We start from the raw sequence: 22,424 nt of genomic DNA, 5'->3' as shown, positions 1-22,424 counted from the left end.
GTTCAAAGCTCAGTTGAAGGTATTATGTCTTTAGACTCTTGCCTGACCACCCAGAGTGATTTTTCTTGTTTTGGAATTATTATAATAAGTGTGGTCTGAAAATAATCCAGCTTTTGACTTTGTGTAGGCTTGTATATAGGCTAGCTGGTGTTGTTGTTTTTTGAAGATTTTATTTATTTGACAGACAGAGATCACAAGTAGGCAGAGAAGCAGGCAGAGAGAGAGGAGGAAGCAGGCTCCCTGCTGAGCAGAGAGCCTGATGCGGGGCTCGATCCCAGAACCCTGGGATCATGACCTGAGCTGAAGGCAGAGGCTTTAACCCACTGAGCCATCCAGGAGTCCCGGGATAGGTGTTTTGGATGCTCTTTTCTTGCCAATCAGAGTGGTGATCATGTCTCTTCCTCTCTTTGCACTTCTGAACACAGCTGGAATGAAGAAATTATAGAGTGGATCAAGTTTGTCTACTTTGTATCCTTGTTGAGACTTCACCCAACATCTGTTATCTTAGCAATATCCCCTGTCCTAAACCTTTTTGTTTCTAAATCCTTCTTCTGCCAATGTAACTTCTCTGTGTCTTTTTGCTCTAAGAGTCCTATTACCTGCTCTCTGAGAGAATGGTTAATATCTAACTAATCCTACATGAATTCACTCATATTAAATTGCCAATTTTTATGACCTATCAAAGCACAGTTCACATAGTGGACCTGAATAGGTGAAATATTAGGGCCTTACCTCTCATACATGACATCTGGTGACCCAAAATTATTCTCCAGAAGAATGAATTTGTAACAGTGTAATGCAGCCTTAGCAGAACAGCAGGGGCATTAAAATAAAACTGACAGACAGTTACTAAATCTGCTAATATAGAAGGGCAGGCTCCTATCCTAGAAACGTACTACCTGGATAGTTAATATTTGTTGACTTTCTTCTACTTTACACTTCATATTAATGATGTAGGCTAGAAAATGCCTGGTTGAAGCCATGCCAAATGGAAAAAACAATGAATAGATGAAAGCTTATATCTGCTACCAAATATCTCTCCTATACATAAAGTTCGAATTAATAGACTGACAAAAGTATAGGCATTGTGAAGAACATTGGAGAAAAAGCACTTTCAAGAAATTTCGAGTGCATCAAATAACCACTTATTAACATTCCCTGTGTCATTTAAAATGACTCCTCTCTTTGGCGCCACAAGTAAGTCATTTGTAGGTGTTCTCCTATCTGTACTGGAAGGTTAGAGTAGTTTTATATCTTACATTCCACAAAACTGTACATTTCCCAAAAGCTGTTTTATAAAGATTTCTAGGCAATGTTTCTTTATACACTTGGAAGTAAAACTGAAGTAATGTCCACACTCTATAATGGATTTGCATTTTACCTCAATTCTTACTTTCTTTGGTCTGAATTACTAAGGTTTTATTCTATTTTATTAGAGGAAATTCCACCAGTGTTTGCAACAAATTAGGTTCTATGGGTTTGTTACAGTTTCAGTTTGGGGTTTTTGAGAATAATTTGTTCATATGTGAGACAGCTAGATGACTGAACAATTGAAAGCCACTGAAGAAGTTTAGGAGAACAGTTTTAGAACTCTTACTGAGTCTATGCTATTTCTGACTTTAAGAGCATTGTGTATACTCTACTCTCACGGCACTTTCATTTTGCCTTAATGACCTAATGCTTTCATGTCTGTATCTTCTCAGATTATCAGTGTCCTGAGGAGAAAGACCACATATTACTCAACTTTACACCTTCTGAAGCATCTAGCATAATACCTGCACATAGTGGATGCTCAGTTATTATTAATTGAATGCCCTTAAATTATAACACCATACAATTTCCATGCCAGAGGAGAACCTCTGAGATCATCACAACCATTTAACAGCTAGGAAACCTGGGGCCTGGAGGAGGTACGTCACTGGCCCAGGCTTATACAGATGCTATTAACACAAAGAATCATAACTGGGGTAGAGCCACTAAGATCTAGCCTTGTTTTCTCAGTCTCAGAAAAAAAGAGACACCCAACAGAATCTTCCCTTTTCTTGATGGTCCAAACCAAGATGTGGCCACATTTGCAAGTGCAAGAAATTATTTTTGAGGGGAGGAGGATGGTGGCTTGATTCATGATGTGACATTAACCTACTTTCCTGTTGTGATGGCTCTTTCCTTCCCCCCATAAAGACCCTGGATTGTGTTCCATCCATATGTGCCTCCAAGGAAACAGTGTTTCCATAAGAGATCAATGGTCCTTGAAAATGAAGTTTGTTGATAAGCATAGGATGTTGCAACAGACCAAATCCGACAGACCTATAAGTGAGTGTTGGCCTAAGCTCCCCAGACCCCGGCACCCCATTTCGTACCACATCCACGCATCACCAAGCTGCGCCGGCCTAGTAGGTTGAAGCAGAAGAGACTCTAAAATAGCTCCCTATGGTTTTGAAATTATATTGCTTGCTGTTTCCTGCTATAAAATACTGTGAGAGCTAAAATATTTTCAGATGTGAGTTTTCAAAATAACTTTCCCTCATCTTGTTGCAAGAGAAATACAAGTTTATTATAGAAAAAAAAAAGAAAATACAGATAAGGAGGGGAAAAGTAAAATAAAAATCTGCTGCAATCCTGCCAACTGAAATAAACAAAGCTAACATTTTGGTGTGTGTGTGTACACATGGTTATGTATATTACATACATTTTTATATAATAGAACCTAAATATGTTTCCAAGATAATACATGTATTCTTTTTTTTCTAAGATTTTATTTATTTATTCAACAGACAGAGATCACAAGTAGGCGAGAGGCAGGTAGGGTGGGGGGAAGGGGGAAGCAGGCTCCCTGCTGAGCAGAGAGCCCGATGTGGGGATCGATCCCAGGACCCTGGGGTCATGACCTGAACCGAAGGCAGAGGCTTTAACCCACTGAGCCACCCAGGCACCCCAATACATGTATTCTTAAGCTTTATTAATGTCTACAGCATATTCCAATGAGTTGGTATAGTGTACTTTATCAAATTTTCCCCTGTGGCATATATAGATTTATTTCCAATCTTTTTTTGTCCTTAACTGTTCCTAATTGTTTTAGTATTTTAAATCACTGACAAGAATGTTGTTTAAATATGTGATGTAACACCCTTTTTATGAGTTAGTATGTAGATAGAGATTCTGCTGAAATGATCTCAGAAAACATACCAACAGATATGATATGTATGTCATGTAGGTGTCTTTCAGTGACCTAAGTTAGTCCATGCTGACTGGGAAATAGCGGAATTATGTGGATATACTAAAGTTTTCACTTGAAAAAATTTTAAAAGATTTTTTTTATTTATTTGACACAGAAAGAGATCACAAGTAGGCAGAGAGGCAGGCGGGGGCGGGGGGGGGGGGGGGGAAAGCAGGCTCCCTGCTGAGCAGAGAGCTCCATGCAGGGCTCAATCCCAGGACCCTGAGATCATGACCTGAGCCGAAGGCAGAGGCTTAACCCACTGAGGCACCCAGGTATCCCTCATTTGAAATTTTTATATGGACTTTTCTCCAGCATGATAATGTTTCACACTGTCAAATAGCAGTTAAATGCAAACAATATGAGCACCACTGAATGCAAGTTGCAGAGGCATTCAGTAGTATGAGGGATGCACCCCCATGGCCTCCCTCTCCACTTGTCACATGTCTCCTGACATGTGAGCGTCTTGGCCCGGCCGCCATAACTCTGCAGCCTCAACCTTTCTTTATTTCTCCTCCCACCAAGCTATATTCACCATTTATTTAAAAAAAATTAATAGGCTTCTAACTCTGCCAGTATTTTATTGAATTATTATTTTTTGTTGATACTCTAATTACAAAGTTGCATAGGTTTTGAGTGATAGATATCTAATTTTAGTTTTTCTATTAGCCCTTTTATTTTTAGTACAAGTTTGCAGGATGTGGGGTTATTCAGAAATGCATACATTGTGTTATAGCCAAAGCGTTTATCTCATGCTCGGGATTCTGAGTAAAGATAGCAGAATAAAACAGGATCACTAGTAATTCCTCCCCTGATACCTTATAAAATGATCCTCCTTTATTCCCAAATGAAAGGAGAAAAACTCAGTGAAAGACAATTACCAACAGGAAACTGATAAGGAAACTAATAAAATTCCATGACATAAAATTCAGAAAAGAACAGAATATTTTGTTGTGGTTTCCAATATCATCCCTGTGCTTCCAAAAATGCAAGAAGGAAAGAAGATGAGACAAGAAAATCCGAAGAATTCTCTCTTATATACCCCTATATAAAAGGAAGTACAGATGGCCCAAGCTTACAACGGCTCAATTCATGATTTTTTTTTTTTTTTTTTTTGCTTTACAATGATGTGAAAGTGATACACATTCAATAGCAACTGTACTTTGAATTTTGACCTTTCCCTGGGCTGAGATACTCTCTTGTGATGCTAGGTTGCAGTGCCCACAGGTCCTAATTAGCCACACATTCATGAAGGTAAATAATAGATATATGTGCAATACTGGGTGCTCATACAACCATTCTGGTTTTCATTTTCAGTATAGTATTCAATAAATTATGTGAGATAGTCAACATTTTATTATAAAATAGGCTGTGTTAGATATTTTGCCCAATTGTGGGCTCATATAAGTGTTCAGAGCACATTTAAGGCAGGCTAGGCTAAGCTATGATGTTTGGTAGGTTAGATGTATTAAGTGCATTTTGACTTACCATATTTTCAACTTACGGTGGGTTTATTGGGACATAAACCCATCATAAACTGAGGAAGAGCTATATATTAAAAGGTGAAATTTTAGAAAATTAGAGGGAAAGTTCTCAGGAGTAGGAGCCCCTAGCTACTATCATCATCTACCATGTGAAGAAAATTCCATGTTTAGTAATTTTTAGGAGTCCATGTTCTAAAATGAAAGATCTAAAGCAGAAATGTCATACCCAAGGAATAAGATACACCTCAGTTGGGGCTAGGGTTCATGGCAGAACTGAATCTGGTAAGGGCACTTAACGAAGGGGAGAGCAGAGACCTTAAGTCATCTCACAAAGGTTATCTGATTTACCAAAAAAAAAAAAAAAAAAGTAATACCATAATTTGCCTGTTCACAAATGCAGTTACTTGAAATAAGAAATAAACAGGGATCAGCTAAAGGAAAGTATGTCCAGAAGAATTTTCAACCTACATTAAACTTTAGAAGTTCCGAACTGAGCTGCCCACTTGAGATATGAAGGTAACTGGAAACAACATGGTAATCATGAAAATATTTTGTCTGACTCTCTCTCTACAAAGAAAGAAAAATATATGTGGGACTGAGTTGTGCCAGGAAACCTAAGTTCGTTTATTTTCTCTGTAACTGCTCTGTCCTTTTCCACAAGCACCCCAATGGGTCATAGCAGGAAAGTCAGTAAAGTGTCCTGATACAAGACTTCAAATAGACCCCTAAGTAATTATTGTCCCTTGTGCCATAGTTGCCACAAGACTTACATCTACATGTGGTGACAACCCCACCAGGCACTGTTGTAATTTTTGCTTTCAACAGACATATTTTAAAGACCATTCAGGGAGAAGAAGCATCTGTCATATTTACCCAGATATCTACCATTTCTGCTGATCTTTCTTTACTCCTATGTGCCGTATTTCCTTGTTATCCTGAAGAATATTTTTAGCCTTTATTTTAGGGCATCTCAACTGGTAAGACATCCTCTCAGTTTTTGTTCCCCTGAGAATGTCTATCTTTTCTTCATTCCTGAAGGATATGTATCTATATTTATGCTGAACATAGAATTGTGGGTTGACGGTTTTTTTCCAGCCATCTAAAGATATTATTCCACTGTCTTCTGGCTTCCGGAGCCTCTGAGGAAAAAATCCACAATCATTCAAATAATTATTTCCTTCTCTGTAATGTATCATTTTCTGTCTGCTTCAAGATTTGTCTTTATCTTTGGTTTTTAGTAGTTTGTTTATAATGTGCCTGGGTGTGCTTTTTTTTTTTTTAATTTGTCCTATTTGGGGTTTTCTGAGCTACTGCAATCTGTAAATTGATCCCTTTTACAAAATTTGGAAACTTTCTGGTAAATATTTCTTCGAATACTTTTTCATCTCTACCTTTGTCCTCTCCTTCTCAGACTCTAATGACACAACGTTAGACTTTTTGTTATTATCCCATGGGTCCTTAGGATCTATTGACATTTTTTTATATTTTCCTTTTTTCCAGATTAGATTATTTCTATTGACCTAGTTTGCTGCCTTCTTTTTCTGTTATTTCCATTTTGTTACTGAGTCCATCCAAAGACTATTCCCATCTCAGCTATTTTTTAATTCTAAAATTTTTATTAGGTTCTTTTTCATAGTTTCTAGATCTTTGTTAAGGACTTCTTTCTTTCCACTCATTTCAAGCGTATTCACCTTTTTCTCACTCTTAAGGTCTTTGATAATTCCAATATTTGGGTCTTCTTTATTCTTGGGAATTTGTCAGATATTCATGGGGGTTTTGTTTGGTTGGTTGGTTTGGGCATGTAATTTTGGATTCTATACTGGAGATTTGGATATAATATTGTGAGCTTTGAGATCTGTTAAAACCCTCTGGGGAACATTGACTTGCTTCTTTGCTTGTTTTAGGAGGGAACAACCCCACTTGTGTTCAGCTCACATACTCTGTCCTGCCTTCTCCAGGCAAAGGGTCCAGTTAGGTTTTCAGAAACTCTGCTATGCTTTTTGGATCTATTCTGTGTATGTGTGACTTAGTGGTTAGTCCGAGACTTGGGTAGTAGTTTTTAATCATAGCTCAGACCCTAAAGCTGTTATATTTCTTTGTCAGTGCAGCTGAGGGATGAATATGGAACTTGGATTAGTTGAAAAGAGGGAGGGATGCCTTTCTCCAGCTCTCCCCTTTCTGAAACTTCCCCCACTCTCCCTGGCTTTCAGAAGTCCAATTTTTAGCTCTTCGGCTAGAAATCTGGGGTTTCTGTCAGATATTTAGCCCTCAACACCAGAAATACCCTCAGTGCTAAACTGTGATAGAAAGAAGAGAGAAAAATAACAGAGATGAGATCCCCCACTCTGTTCAGACTCCTTTGGCCCCCCATTCCAGTTCTGGTCAGAGAAATGCACTTTCTTTTAGAGATTATAGATGCCTTTCCTGCCACAGTCACTGGGTAGTATGATCTCATGGCTGTGTTGCCCTCAGTAAAGAACCAGGATAAAAAGAGAGAGAGAGAGAGGCAGAGAGACAGAGATCTCCCTCAGATATACACTGTGTATCTCACAGGGTTCCCATTTCTCTATCATCTGGTTGGAAACAGGGAGGTCTTTCTTGGAGGTCTTGCTGTCCACACCTACTACTCTGATCCAAGATATCTGTTGCCCCTGGGTCAAAGTCAAAATATAAAGGCGGGGGGGGGACCTAGTAAACTCACTGTCACATGGTCCAAGTTTTGACTTCCCTCCCCAGTCTGCTCACTATTGTTTACTTTTCTGAGTTCTTATTATGGTTACTTTTTATTCTGTCCAGTGCCGTTAGCTGGACTCAATAACAGAGATAGGCTGTAGTGGTTTTACTCCATCTTGGCTGGCACAAGAGATTCCTCATCCTCTTCATGGAAAATGCCTGGTCTATGTTCTCCATAATCTAATGTTGTAGTAGAGTCTGAGTCCTTAGATTCCCTTCTGAGTCCTCTGGATGCCTGCAAGGTAGGCCGATATGGTTCTGTGAACCAGTGCCTATTGGATGCTATTGTTCTCATCTGGCATTTTAGGGACGATGTTTTGGTTCACCTCCTGGAGCCCATGGTGTCCAAGTTCCTACCTATTTCATTCTATATCTTGTGATCATAAGCCTTTCCTATTACCTGCCCTTGGGCCCGTGAGAGCCGCAAATGTACCTTTCACCTTTATCTACCTGTCTGCCTTCAACACTGCCTCACCTTGACTCCTGTGTTGTGTCAGAACTGGCCATGTAGAGTTTATTCTAGAGGGTTCCAACCCCCCCCCCCATATGTCCAGGGAACCAAATCACCTGCCTTAGTCTTCTTGAGAACCCTAATACCCATTTGGTTGTTACTAAAGTCCAAGCTCCAACCTGTGCCTAAAGTGTGGTTCTGAGGAAAGAATGGATATGCAGAGAGAGATCTGGCATCCTACTAACTCATTTGGTCTCTGTCTCCCTACTTCCCCCCAAAATTTCTCAGGCTTAAAATCTTGGCCTATAGTCTTTGCCTTATTTTTCTCATCTCATTCTCAACATGCTTAAAAGGCAAACAAACTTAGAAAATCCTTCCAACAACAAAAAACCCCCCACAGTTAAGAACAGAAGCCATAATAAAGAACATGCATGATAGTCACATGACAATAACTGTGTCACAATGTCTCCAGTGTGATCCTAGATGTCACACCCAGGCAAGAGGTCATTTGAACATAAAGGAAGCAGGCAGTTTCAAGTATTTAAGAGTTCTGAGGGTATAACACTCAAGAGTTATTCATGGAAAACCTACTTGGCAATAACATACAGTTATTCAAAAATCAAAAAGTGAATTAAAATAAAAAACTCAGACATATAGAAGCTCATATGAATTATTAATAGTCAATACTGAGTTCTTTTAAATAAGACCAAGTAGCTGTTGGGATTATGTTGATAGGATGGAATTGAAATGTTATATATCTTACAAATAAAAATAAGAATGAGAACACCACAAAAATCATCTCATGATTTTTTGGTCATGAATCAATGTTGTCTAAAATTAAAATGTACACATAATAACTCCAATTTCTTCATGTATTACCAAACTCCTTTTTAACCTTAGTAGGAATGTTTAGGACTCTATCTCCTGGTAAGGAAACATTTAAGATCAATAATTTTTTCAAGTGTATTTTCTTTTACATGTCTTCTGCTAAGTAAAAACTTGTCAAAATTGTGTATATTACATAGTCTCATGTTATGCAACTATTTTGGTCAATCTGTTCCCACAGGCTACTCTTTCAGTCTTCCAGGCATATATGATATTCTCACAGAAATGTAATGTAATACAAACTACATCTGGAATTATGGCCACTTAATGTTAACGATGGCTATTTCTGATCATGTAATTTTGGATATACTTTATTACATTGCTTGAATTGTTTTTTCATGATGAATATATATCTTTTTTATCCCCAAATTAAGTCAATACTCAATTTGGGAATTTTGGAAGATGCAGAGTGAGTCAAATAACATCTCATAAAAGAATTTTCCTAATTTCCATTCAGGGGGATCAGCAGTCTTTGTTAGCAGTGAGCTATTTAGCAGAGGTTGATTTGGCTTATAATGATTAAGCTCTGTACCAACACAAATCACAATTGCATTTGGTAGGTCTTACCATTGGCAATAACTTCACTGAATTTATAGACATTTAAAACAGATATAACTTTTGGCTTCTACTTTTTTGAAGGAATGTTTGAAAGAAACGTGGACGCTTAGTTTTCCATTTCGAAGACCCCAGCACATATTAGGAACTCAATCAATGCCTATTCTGTTGAACTGAAATAATGAAGGTTATTACACATAAAAGAGATTTTACTTTTTAAATTTCATATCAGAGAGCAGAACAAGGACCATGCGTGCAAATTGGCTGGAATGTAGATCTGACTCAATAAAAAGAAAAAGTTTAGCTATTAGGAAATCAAATGGGCTGCTGCAGAAGTGAAATCACCTCCACCTCCATGTGCCAGAGAGTCTGGGGTGATTATCTGAAGAGCATATTGTAAAAGAAATGTCGTGCATCACAGGCTGTCTCTAACTTCAGACTTGTCCCTGCTCTGAGATTCCATGATTCTGTAAACTGGGGAAGGTAAGTGAGCTTTTAAATGCTGAGTTAGTAGTTTTTGACTCTGCTCACTGCCTTGGTTTCCCATTGATAAAGTGAGAGGACTAATGTTAATGTAATCACTGTTGGTTTTCTAGTTCTAAGGTCTCCTAATCCTCTAATCTGTTATATAGGATGATTTTGTATAATCAAATTTCAGATCAATTCAGCAAATACCCACTGCTTATAACTATGTAATAGGCATCATGTAAGGTACAGAGACTGTGGATTCATTCATCTCTTCAGGCTTTCAGTCTTAGAAGAGCATATAACTTGTTAATGAGGATGTATCCTCAACCTGGTTTTAACAGTCTTTGAAAAACAGAAAGTACTACATTCCAAAATGCACACTTTCTATTACTGGAAGGGCTCAGATGTTCTGTGCTGATCAATGTCACCAAAAAGTTATTTGCTCTCTTCAAGAAGAAATGCACAACAAGCATTCTGACAGGAGTGCAAAAACTTAAAAAAGTCACAGAAACCTCTTCAACTGCATGACTGCATAGACATGAATGGTATTACATTCACATAAATAATTATTCAAAAGTGTCCCCAAAAGACTAAACCTCAAGGAAAAAGTGGTTAGTTTCCTCTTTGAAAAACTGTTGAGAAATGACATGGTGACTGATTTCAGCTTTCTACCGAAATGAGTAAGTTTTAGGATTCCTTATTTTTAAAAATTAAACCAATAGTGATTATATGCAAGAAGAATCATCAAGAAGCCCCCCTTCAAAGGCATTTATTTTCTGTTGTAAAGTTAATGTAAAATTTCAACTAGCCAAAATTAAGATAATGAAATTTTTTATTTACTCAAATTAGGTTTTAAGAATATCACTGGTTTTCTCCATCCAATTCCTGTTGTTATTCACTCTGAGTACTGTTTATTGAATGCAGTCATGGGGTGGAAAGTAAACAAACCAAGAAGATGCAGGTGTGGATGTGATGAAATCTGATAAAGCCCACAGTCCTAAAGGAAAATAAACAGGAGCCATTGATTTAAATGAACTTAAATGTTGTCCATAACCCTAAGGTCATTATTCTTCCTTTCCCCTTTCCTTTATCTCCTACATTTAGGCATTTAGGTGACACATAAACATTTGGACTTATGGGTGAATTTGGGGTAACTACTCAGAAACTTAATAGATCTTACTCATCACAGAAAATCCAAAATTAACAATGTCAAGGACAATGCCTCATTAAATAATATCAAAGAACAACATTTGTTAAAGTTTGTCATCTATGATAGAATGCTGACCTATGAAGCTGTTTTGCATTACTAGTAATTTTTAAGGGGTACCTTTAAGAAAGCATTGTTACTAAATGAAATGAGGCAATCCTGATCATTGCATATATGATTAAGAGAATCACAGATTATTCAATATAAACTTCTTATAGTTGAAACCAAACTTCAATTTATAAGTTATTTATAATTACCCTCTTTTTCCCACTCTTCACCATTATTGTTATTTTGAAATTTCCCAAGGCCAATTTTACCTGATTTGACATGACATCTTTGAGTCAACAATCTTTGGTCATAGTGTTTTTGAAAAATGCATTAATCCACATTTTTAAAAAATTGTCTTCCAATTTTAGATGACATCAGGTAGTAGTTCCTGATAAGGCCACTTTTAATTTTTTTTAAGATTTTATTATTTATTTGAGAGAGAGACAGAATATATAAATAGGTGGGGAATGGGAGAAGCAGTGCCCCCCCAATCAGGGACCCCAATGCAGGACTTGATCCTGGGACCCGGGATCATGACCTGAGTGGAAGGCAAGCACTTAACCAACTGAGCCACTAAGGTACTCCTTAATTTCTATTAATATATGCATTATGTTTCTCAAGTCAGCATCCCATAGAACGGTTCAGGATAGGAAGAAGTGTTACAGAGTTTTCTCTAGGATGTCTGTACACCTATAACATGGTAAGAGGAATAAAGGAGTACATAGTATGATATAACCTACCCTTATTTAACCATGGCTTTTCTTTGTTATTACTTATTAATAGCTCTCGAAACAAGATTTTAAGAAAAAATATTTAGGAATGATTGAACAATATAGATACAGGAAAAGTTAACATAATACCAAAAACTAACATTACACCAAATTTATGGACATTTTTTCTCCTCCTTAAGACTCATTTCGGGGCACCTGGGTGGCTCAGTGGTTAAGCCGCTGCCTTCGGCTCAGGTCATGATCTCAGGGTCCTGGGATCGAGTCCCATGTTGAGCTTTCTGCTTGGTGGGGAGCCTGCTTCCTTCTCACTCTCTCTGCCTGGCTCTCTGCCTGCTTGTGATCTCTCTCTGTCAAATAAATAATAAAAATTAAAAAAAAAATCTAAAAAAAAAAAGACTCATTTCAACACTGTGTCACATTCTTAAATAAATATAGGAGAGAGGGGCTGGAAAGATGGGGGAGGAGGAGGACCCTAAGCTCATCTCATCCTACAGATACAACATCATGTAAATACTATAGAAAATGACCTTAAGATTGGTAGAATGAACTCTACAGCTAAAGGTAGAGAAGAGGTCATATCAAAGTAGGAAGGGCAGAGATGTAATGGGAAGCTAAATAGGCTGCTGGACTGTCCACAGGACAGAGGTACCCACAAGTTTAAGGAGGAAGAGAAATAGACTATCACAATGGGGACCATGGAGAGGGAAGATGAATCCCCACAACACTTCACTTTGGAAACTAGAGGGGCTATAATTTCACGAGTTCTTATAAGTAGTGAGACTTAGAACCCGGAATTTTAAAAATCAGCAAGCTTTATTCTGAGGGAAACTGGAGGACAATAGGAAACTGATTTCTTTTCCTTAAAAAGCCCATGGAGATGCAGCACAGAAGTAGCAGTTTGAAAAATGCCTGGAACATACAGGAGGGAAAGTTATCTACTTATCTTAGAATATGTCCTGGAGGGACAGAGATCACTGGGAGACTCCTCCAGGAACAAAGGAGTTGGCAGGCACCATTTCTCTCCCCCAGTTCCCAACATAAACACATGGCCACCTGCTGGAAACAGCACTACTGACCCAACATCCACTGCCTGACATGCTTATACCATGCCTACTCTCCCCCACCCTTTGCCTCTGGCTTTGGTGATCCACTTCCTCTAGCCAGGCTTGCCTCAGTTCCAGCACTATAGATCTCCTCCTACAGAAGACTGGCACAAACCTTGCAAACACCTGTCTTCTGACCCACACATTTTGTGGGGCCTTGGTCCTGATGGTGGTGGGTCCCCTCTCTTGTTAAAACTGAGTGCGCTGACCATGCATACTTTGTGGGTGGGCCAGGGATGACTGTCTTGGCAAGAGCAGCATGTCCCCTCTGAAAGAGCATAAAACTTGTGGAAGCTATGCTCCCATACCTCGGCAAAATTTGAATTTGCCACTTTCAATATGCTATTGACCGGAGCCCATTTATACTAGGGCCACCAATATGGCAGTGTGCATGCAGCCCTAACAGAGACCAGTACCACTCCAAAGTGGCTCCTGCCCTGGGGACAGGGAAAGATAACACACAGACCAGTCAGAATGTGGCCCAAGGAGTGGGATTGGGGCAGACAGTTAGTCTGATTGTGGGCCCTGCCTCCCAACGAAAGTTTCTCAGGAGACAACATAGGAAAAAAACCATGAAGTTTGGTGCTCTTCCATCTCTGGAAAATGCTTAGTCTGAGTAGACTCAAGCCCAAGAAGCCCTAAACTGGTCCACTAACACCACAGGAACCAAAACCTGACTGCAACAGGCAAAGAGAGCTGCTAAAGGATAAAGCAGTTCAGTCACAACAGAGGAGCACACATAGCATACAAAAGAAACACTCCTGAAGTGCCAGTTTCCAGTAAACAGGGGACCCTGTGTTATAGGACCTCATTTTCATGAGGCCACTACTTTCAAGAGCAGGGGAAGTAGTTAACTTTCCTCACTCATAGAAATAAAAACAGAGAGTTAGACATAAAGAGGAGACAGAGGAATATGTCCCAAATGAAAGAACAGGACAAAAACACAGCAAGTGATCTAAGTGAAACAGAAGTAGGTAATTTAGAGGCTCCTGGGTGGCTGAGTTCATTAAACATCTGCCTTTGGCTTGTGTCATGATCCCAGGGACCTTGGATTGAGCCCCATATCAAGCTCCCTGCTCCACAAGGAGCCTGCTTCTCCCTTTCCCTCTGCCTGTCACTCCCCCCTGCTTGTTTTCTCTCAAATAAATAAAATCTTTAAAAAAATAGAAATAGGTGATTTAATTGATAGGGAAATCAAAGTAATGATCATAGAGATATTCACTGGACTTGAGAAAAGAGTGGAGGACTTCAGTGAGACACTTAACAAAGAGATAAAAAAGAATCAGAGATGAAGAACACAAACAAAATTTAAGATACACCAGATGTAAGAAATACCAGACCAGAATAAGCAGAAGGATAAAACAGTGACCTGGAGTTAAAAATAATGGAAAGTAATCAAGCTGAGCAGATAAGAGAAAAAAAAATGCAAAATGAGCATAGACTTAGGGAATTCAGTAACATTATCAAGAGTATTAATATTTGCATTACAGAGATCCCAAGAAGAAATAGAGATAGAATATGGGGACAGATAAATTTATTTGAAGAAATAATAATTGAAAAATTCCCAGATCTGGTGAAACAAACAGAAATCCAGATCCAGGAGGCATAAAGATTCCCCAATAAAATCAACCCAGGGAGGTCCTCACCAAGACACGCAGGAATTAAAATGGTAAAAGGTAGTAATAAAAAGATGATTTTAAAAGAAGTAAGAGAGGAGCCCTGGCTGACAGCGAGAGCATGCGGGCAAGACTAAAGCATGGGAGTACGTGAGGCAGGCGGCCTGGGCACAGATACTTTTTTTTTCTTTTTTTTCTTTTTAAGATTTTTAATTTATTTGACAGATAGAGAGCACAAGTGGGCAGAGAGGCAGGCAGAGAGAGAGGGAAGCAGACTCCCTGCTGAGCAGAGAGCCCGATGTGGGGCTCGATCCCAGGACCCCGAGATCATGACCTGAGCTGAAGGCAGAGGTTTAACCCACTGAGCCACCCAGGTACCCCGGCACAGATACTTTGATGAGAAATCCAGAAGAAAGAATGTGTGAAACAAAAAGATGACATCTGTGCATGGCCAACCAAATCTTAAGATTATTACCATGAAAATGAAAGGAGAGCAAGAGAATACTTACTAGAAAGAAACCCAGAGGAGGAGTCAAGATGGCAGAGGAGTAGCAGGCTGAGATGACATCAGGTAGCAGTTCAGCTAGATAATTATCAAAACATTCTGAACACCTATAAATCCAACAGGATATTGAAGAAAAGAAGAGCAGCAATTCAAGAAACAGAAAATCAACCACTTTTTGAAAGTATTTTATTCTCTCATTCATATATTCTTATCTGGATAAAATGACAAGGCAGAAAAACTCACCACAATAAAAAAGAACAAGAGGCAGTACTGAAGGCTAGGGACCTAATCAATACAGACGTTGGTAATATGTCAGATCTAGAGTTCAGAATGATGATCCTCGAGATGCTAGCTGGTCTCAAAAAAGGCATGAATATATTAGAGAAACCCTGTCTGGAGAAATAAAAGCCCTTTCTGGAGAAATAAAAGAACTAAAATCTAACCAAGTTGAAATTTAAAAAGCTATTAATTGGGGCGCCTGGGTGGCTCAGTGGGTTGGGCCGCTGCTTTCGGCTCAGGTCATGATCTCAGGGTCCTGGGATCGAGTCCCGCATCGGGCTCTCTGCTTGGCAGGGAGCCTGCTTCCCTCTCTCTCTCTCTCTGCCTGCCTCTCTATCTACTTGTGATCTCTCTCTGTCAAATAAATAAATAAAATCTAAAAAAAAAAAAAAGCTATTAATTAGGTGCAATAAAAAATGGAGGCTCTTACTGGTAGGATAAATGAGGCAGAAGAGAGAATTAGTGATATAGAAGACAAAATGATGGAGAATAAAGAAGCTGAGCAAAAGAGAGACAAACAACTACGGGACCACAAGGGGAGAATTCGAGAGATAAGTGATACCATAAGATGAAACACTATGAGAATAACTGGGATTCCAGAAGAAGAAGAAAGAGAGAGGGGAGCAGAAGGTATATTGGAGTAAATTATTGTAGAGAATTTCCCAAATATGGCAAAGGGAACAAGCATCAAAATCCAGGGGGCACAGAGAATCTCCCTCAAAAATCAATAAAAATAGATCCTCACCCCATCATCTAATAGGTAAACTTACAGGTCTTAGTGACAAAGAGAAAATCCTGAAAGCAACCTGGGCAAAGAAGTCTGTAACATACAATGGTAAAAATATTAGATTGGCAACAGACTTATCCATAGAGACTTGGCAGGCCAGAAAGAATTGGCATGATATATTCAGAGCACTAAATAAGAAAAATATGCAACCAAGAATACTATATCCAGCTAGGTTATCATTGAAAATAGAAGGAGAGATAAAAAGCTTCCAGGACAAACAAAAACTAAGAGAGTTTGTAAACACCAAACCAGCTCTACAGGAAATATTGACAGGGCTCCTCTAGGCAAAGAGAGAGTCTAAAAGTAGTAGCTCAGAAAGGAACAGAGACAATATACAGTAAGAGTCACCTTACAGGCATACAGATGTAGTGAAAAGAAGGGCCATCTGTACCCCAATGTTTATAGCAGCAATGGCCATGGTTGCCAAACTGTGGAAAGAACCAAGATGCCCTTCAACGGACGAATGGATAAGGAAGATGTGGTCCATATACACAATGGAGTATTATGCCTCCATCAGAAAGGATGAATACCCAACTTTTGTAGCAACATGGATGGGACTGGAAGAGATTATGCTGAGTGAAATAAGTCAAACAGAGGGAGTCAATTATCATATGGTTTCACTTATTTGTGGAGCATAACAAATAACATGGAGGACATGGGGAGGTGGAGAGGAGAAGGGAGTTGAGGGAAATTGGAAGGGGAGGTGAACCATGAGAGACTATGGACTCTGAAAAACAACTTGAGGGTTTTGAAGGGGTGAGGGGTGAGAGGTTGGGGGAACCAGGTGGTGGGTATTGGGGAGGGCACGTATTGCATTGAGCATTGGGTGTGGTGCAAAAACAGTGAATACTGATATGCTTAAAAGAAATTAAAAAAAAATAGTAATATAAAAAACAAAAAGAGTCACCTTACAGGCAATACAATAGCACTAAATTCATATCTCTCAATAGTTACCCTGAATGTAAATGGGCTAAATGCACCAATCAAAAGACACAGCGTATCAGAATGGATTAAAAAAAAAAAAAAAGATCAATATGCTGTCTACAAGAAACTCATTTTAGACCCAAAGACACCTCCAGATTTAAAGTGAGGGGGTGGAAAACAATTTACCATGCTAATGGACATCAAAAGAAACCTGGGGGTGGTAATCCTTATATCAGATATATTAGATTTTAAGCCAAAGACTATAATAAGAGATGAGGAAGGACACTATATCATACTTAAATGTCAGTCTGTCCAACAAGAAGATCCAACAATTTTAAATATCTATGTCCCTAATATATGAGCAGCCACTACATAAACCAATTAATGACAAACCCAAAGAAACACATCAAAAATAGTAGAATAATATTACGGGACTTTAACACCCCCCCTCATTGAAATGGACAGATCATCTAAGCAAAAGATCAACAAGGAAATAAAAGCCTTAAGTAACATGCTGGACCAGATGGACATCGCAGATAAATTCAGATTTCCATTCCATCTCAAAGCAACAGAATACACATTCTACTCTAGTGCACATGGAACATCCTCCAGAAGAGATCACATCCTGGGTCACAAATCAGTTCTCAACCAGTACCACAAGATTGGGATCATTCCTTGCATATTTTCAGACCAGAATGCTCTGAAGCTAGAACTCAATCACGAGAGTAAAGTTGAAAAGAACTCAAATACACGGAGGCTAAAGAGCATCCTACTAAAGAATGAATGTGTCAATCAGGAAATTAAAGAAGAATTGAAAAAATTCACGGAAACAAATGATAATGAAAACACAACTGTTCAAAATCTGTGGGACACAGTAAAGGCAGTCCTGAGAGGAAAATATATAGCAATACAAACCTTTCCTCAAGAAACAAGCAAGGTCTCAAGTATACAACCTAACCCTAAACCTAAAGGAGCTGGAGAAAGAACAGCAAAGAAAACATAAACTCAGCAGGAGAAGAGAAATAATAAAGATCAGAGCAGAAATCAATGAAATAGAAACCAAAAGAAAGGTAGAACAAATCAACAAAATTAGGATCTTGTTCTTGGAAAGAATTAATAAGATTGATAAAACCCTGGCCAGACTTATCAAAAAGAAAAGAGAAAGGACCCAAATAAATAAAATCATGAATGAGAGAGGAGAGGTCACAACCAACACCAAAGAAATACAAACAATTATAAGAACATACTATGAGCAACACTATGCCAACAAATTTGACAAGCTGGAAAAAATGGATGCATTCCTAGAGACATATAAACTACCACAACTGAACCAGAAAGAAATAGAAAACCTGAACAGACCATAACCAGTAAGGAGATTGAAGCAGTCATCAAAAATCTCCCAACAAACACAAGCCCGGGGCCAGAAGGCTTCCCACGGGAATTCTGCCAAACATTTAAAGAAGAATTAATTCCAGGTCTCCTGAAACTGTTCAAAAAAAAAAAAAATGGAAGGAAAACTTCCAAACTCATTTTATGAGGCAAGCATTACCTTGATCCTAATACCAGACAAGGACCCCATCAAAAAAGAGAATTACAGACCAATATCCTTGATGAACACAGGTGCGAAAATTCTCACCAAAATACTAGCCAATAGGAACCAACAGTACATTTAAAGGATTATTCACCATGACCAAGTGAGACTTATTCCAGGGCTGCAAGGTTGGTTCAACATCCACAAATCAATCAATGTGATACAACACATTAATAAAAGAAAGAACAAGAACCATATGATACTCTCAATAGATGCTGAAAAAACATTTGACAAAGTGAAGCATCCTTTCCTGATCAAAACTCTTCAAAGTGTAGGGATAGAGGGCACATACCTCAATATTATCAAAGCCATCTATGAAAAACCCACCGCAAATATCATTCTCAATGGAGAAAAACTGAAAGCTTTTCCGCTAAGGTCAGGCAGGGATGTCCATTATCACCACTGCTATTCAACATAGTACTAGAAGTGCTAGCCTCAGCAATCAGACAACAAAAAGAAATTAAAGGCATCCAAATCAGCAAAGAAGAATTCAAACTATCACTCTTTGCAGATTATATGATACTATATGTGGAAAACCCAAAAGACTCCACTCCAAAACTGCTAGAACTTGTACAGGAATTTACTAAAGTGCTAGGATATAAAATCAATGCACAAAAATCAGTTGCATTTGTCTACACCAACAAGACAGAAGAAAGAGAAATTAAGGAGTCAATCCCATTTACAATTGCACCCAAAACTATAAGATACCTAGGAATAAACCTAACCAAAGGGCAAAGAATCTATACTCAGAAAACTATAAAGTACTCATGAAAGAAATTGAGGAAAACACAAAGAAATGGAAAAAATGTTCCATGCACCTGGATTGGAAGAACAAATATTGTGAAAATGTCTATGCTACCTAAAGCAATCTACACATTTAATGCAATCCCTATCAAAATCCCATCCATTGTTTTCAAAGAAGTGAAACAAATAATCCTAAAATTTATATGGAACCAGAAAACACCTCGAATAGCCAAAGGAATATTGAAAAAGAAAGCCAAAGTGGGTGGCATCACAATTCCGGACTTCAAGCTCTGTTACAAAGCTGTCATCATCAAGATAGTATGGTACTGGCACAAAAACAGACACATAGATCAATGGAACAGAATAGAGGGCCCAAAAATAGAGCCTCAACTCTATGGTCAACTAATCTTTGACAAAGCAGGAAAGAAGGTCCAATGGAAAAAAGACAGCCTCTTCAATAAATGGTGTTGGGAAAACTGGACAGCCACATGCAGAAAAATGAAATTGGACCATTTCCTTCACCACACATGAAAATAGACTCAAAATGGATGAAGGATCTCAATGTGATAAAGGAATTCATCAAAATCCTTGAGGAGAACACAGGCAGCAACCTCTTTGACCTCAGTTGCCACAACTTCTTCCTAGGAACATCAGCAAAGGCAAGGGAAAGGGCAAAAATGAACTATTGGGATTTCATCAAGATCAAAAGCTTTTGCACAGCAAAGGAAACAGTCAACAAAACCAAAAGACAACTGACACAATGGGAAAAGATATTTGCAAATGACATATCAGATAAAGCGCTAATGTCCAAAATCTATAAAGAACTTATCAAACTCAACACCCAAAGAACAAATAATCCAATCAAGAAATGGGCAGAGGACATGAACAGGCATTTCTGCAAAGAAGACATCCAGATGGCCCACAGACACAAGAAAAAGTGCTCCACAGCACTTGACATCAGGGAAATACAAATCAAAACCACAATGAGATACCACCTCACACAAGTCAGAATGGTTACAATTAACAAGTCAGGAAATGACAGATGCTGGTGAGGATGTGGAGAAAGGGGAACCCTTCTACACTGTTGGTGGGAATGCAAGCTGGTACAACCACTCTGGAAAACAGCATGGAGGTTCCTCAAAAAGTTGAAAATAGAACTACCCTATGACCCAGCAATTGCACTACTGGGTACTTACCCTAAAGATACAAACGTAGTGATTCGAAGGGGCACGTGCACCTGAATGTTTATAGCAGCAATGTCTACAATAGCCAAACTATGGAAAGAACCTAGATGTCCATCAACAGATGAATGGATAAAGAAGAAGTGGTATATATACACAATGGAATATTATGCAGCCATCAAAAGAAATGAAATCTTGCCATTTGCGACAACGTGGATGGAACCAGAGGGTATCATGCTTAGTGAAATAAGTAATTCAGAGAAAGACAACCATCATATGATCTCCCTGGTATGAGGAAGTGGAGATGCAACATGGGGGGTTTGGGGGGTAGGAAAAGAATAAATGAAACGAGATGGGATACGGAGGGAGACAAACCATAAGTGACTCTTAATCTCACCAAACAAACTGAGGGTTGCTGGCATTTGGGGGGTTGGGAGAGGAGGGTGGGGTTATGGACACTGGGGAGGGTATGTGCTATAGTGAGTGCTGTGAAGTGTGTAAACCTGGCAATTCACAGACCTGTACCCCTGGGGATAAGAATACATTTTATGTTTATAAAAAAAATTAAATAAAATTTTAAAAGTAAATAAATAAATAAATAAATGTAATCTCAAAACAAAAAAGAAAGAAAGAAATCTAATTCTCAAATTCCTTTCAAAGTGATTGTTGTTTTTTTCTTCCTGAGATTCTTTTTTCAAACATTTAATTTTTTCAGTGTTCCAAAATTCATTTTTTATGCACCACACCCAGTGCTCCATTCAATATGTACCCTCCTTAATACTCACCACCAGTCTCACCCAACCCCCCACTCCCTTCCCCTCCAAAACCCTCAGTTTGTTTTTCAGAGTCCACCGTCTCTCATGGTTTGTCTCCTGCTCTGATTTCCCCCAACTCATTTCTCCTCTCCATCTCCCAATGCCTTCCGTGTTATTCCTTCCTGAGATTCTTTAAGGAAATTGAGGAGAGGGTTGCAGAGCATGAAACACAGCAAACCTTTCCAAAAATCAAATTTCTAATACTCATCACCCCAAATCTCTAACTTACCTCCTGTACCCAACCCACCCTCCATCATCCCTCTTAGATATTTTTCCCTTTTAAGTATTCACAGACTCTGAAACATTGAATGATCTACCTTATGTGCATTCTCATCTATTTCACCCTCCCACCAATCTAAGGGAATTTTTCTTGGACTCATCTTCCTTTAATAACTAAGGAAAGAAGAACTGTAGATATTAGTCTGGTAGGGAGATTCCCTTAAGGGAGGGGATTAACTGGGTCCTTTTATTTTTTTTTTTCTTATTTAGATACTCACCTAAGAAAAATGAAAAATTGAAGTATTTCTTCTACCCATTAACCTTACCCCTTTTTAGAAAGAATGGGTAGTGTCAAAGGGATAGTTGTAGATAGATAGTTGTAACCTTGTGTCAAAGGGCTGGTTATATTTCTAGGGCTAGGTGGAAATAGCGTTTCTTGGAATGTAACCCTCTGTCTTTGAAGACTAGGCTAGTTTGAGGCTATGGAGAGAAAATTAGTGTGTTTAGTCTAAATAGGGTAGATGGGAAGGGGCCAGAGCTATGGGGTGTTTTAAAGATAGTTGGGACACAGAAGAAGCCTGCCTGAGAAATTGAACACTGCCCACATTGACTGTAACATTTTCTTAAAAAATTGAGGAATGGGGACGGGACTCTTTCTTCAAGACACTATCTCCTTCTGTCAGAAAAAAAATTTGATTTTATACAAATTTTGCTAAAACAAAAGTCTTCACTGCCATCTGCTGAAAAACTATTGTAATAAATATATATATTTACAACATCAACAATGAGTATGGTGCCGCCTTGGTCATGGTACCCAACTGCTCAGCTATGAATGGCAACCCCCATTCTACCCTTGGATGAGGAGAGACTCTGTGCTGTGC

The sequence above is a fragment of the Meles meles genome, chromosome 1 (genome assembly GCF_922984935.1).
Source record: "Meles meles chromosome 1, mMelMel3.1 paternal haplotype, whole genome shotgun sequence".
Taxonomy (NCBI): domain Eukaryota; kingdom Metazoa; phylum Chordata; class Mammalia; order Carnivora; family Mustelidae; genus Meles; species Meles meles.
This window is presented reverse-complemented; position numbering follows the sequence as displayed.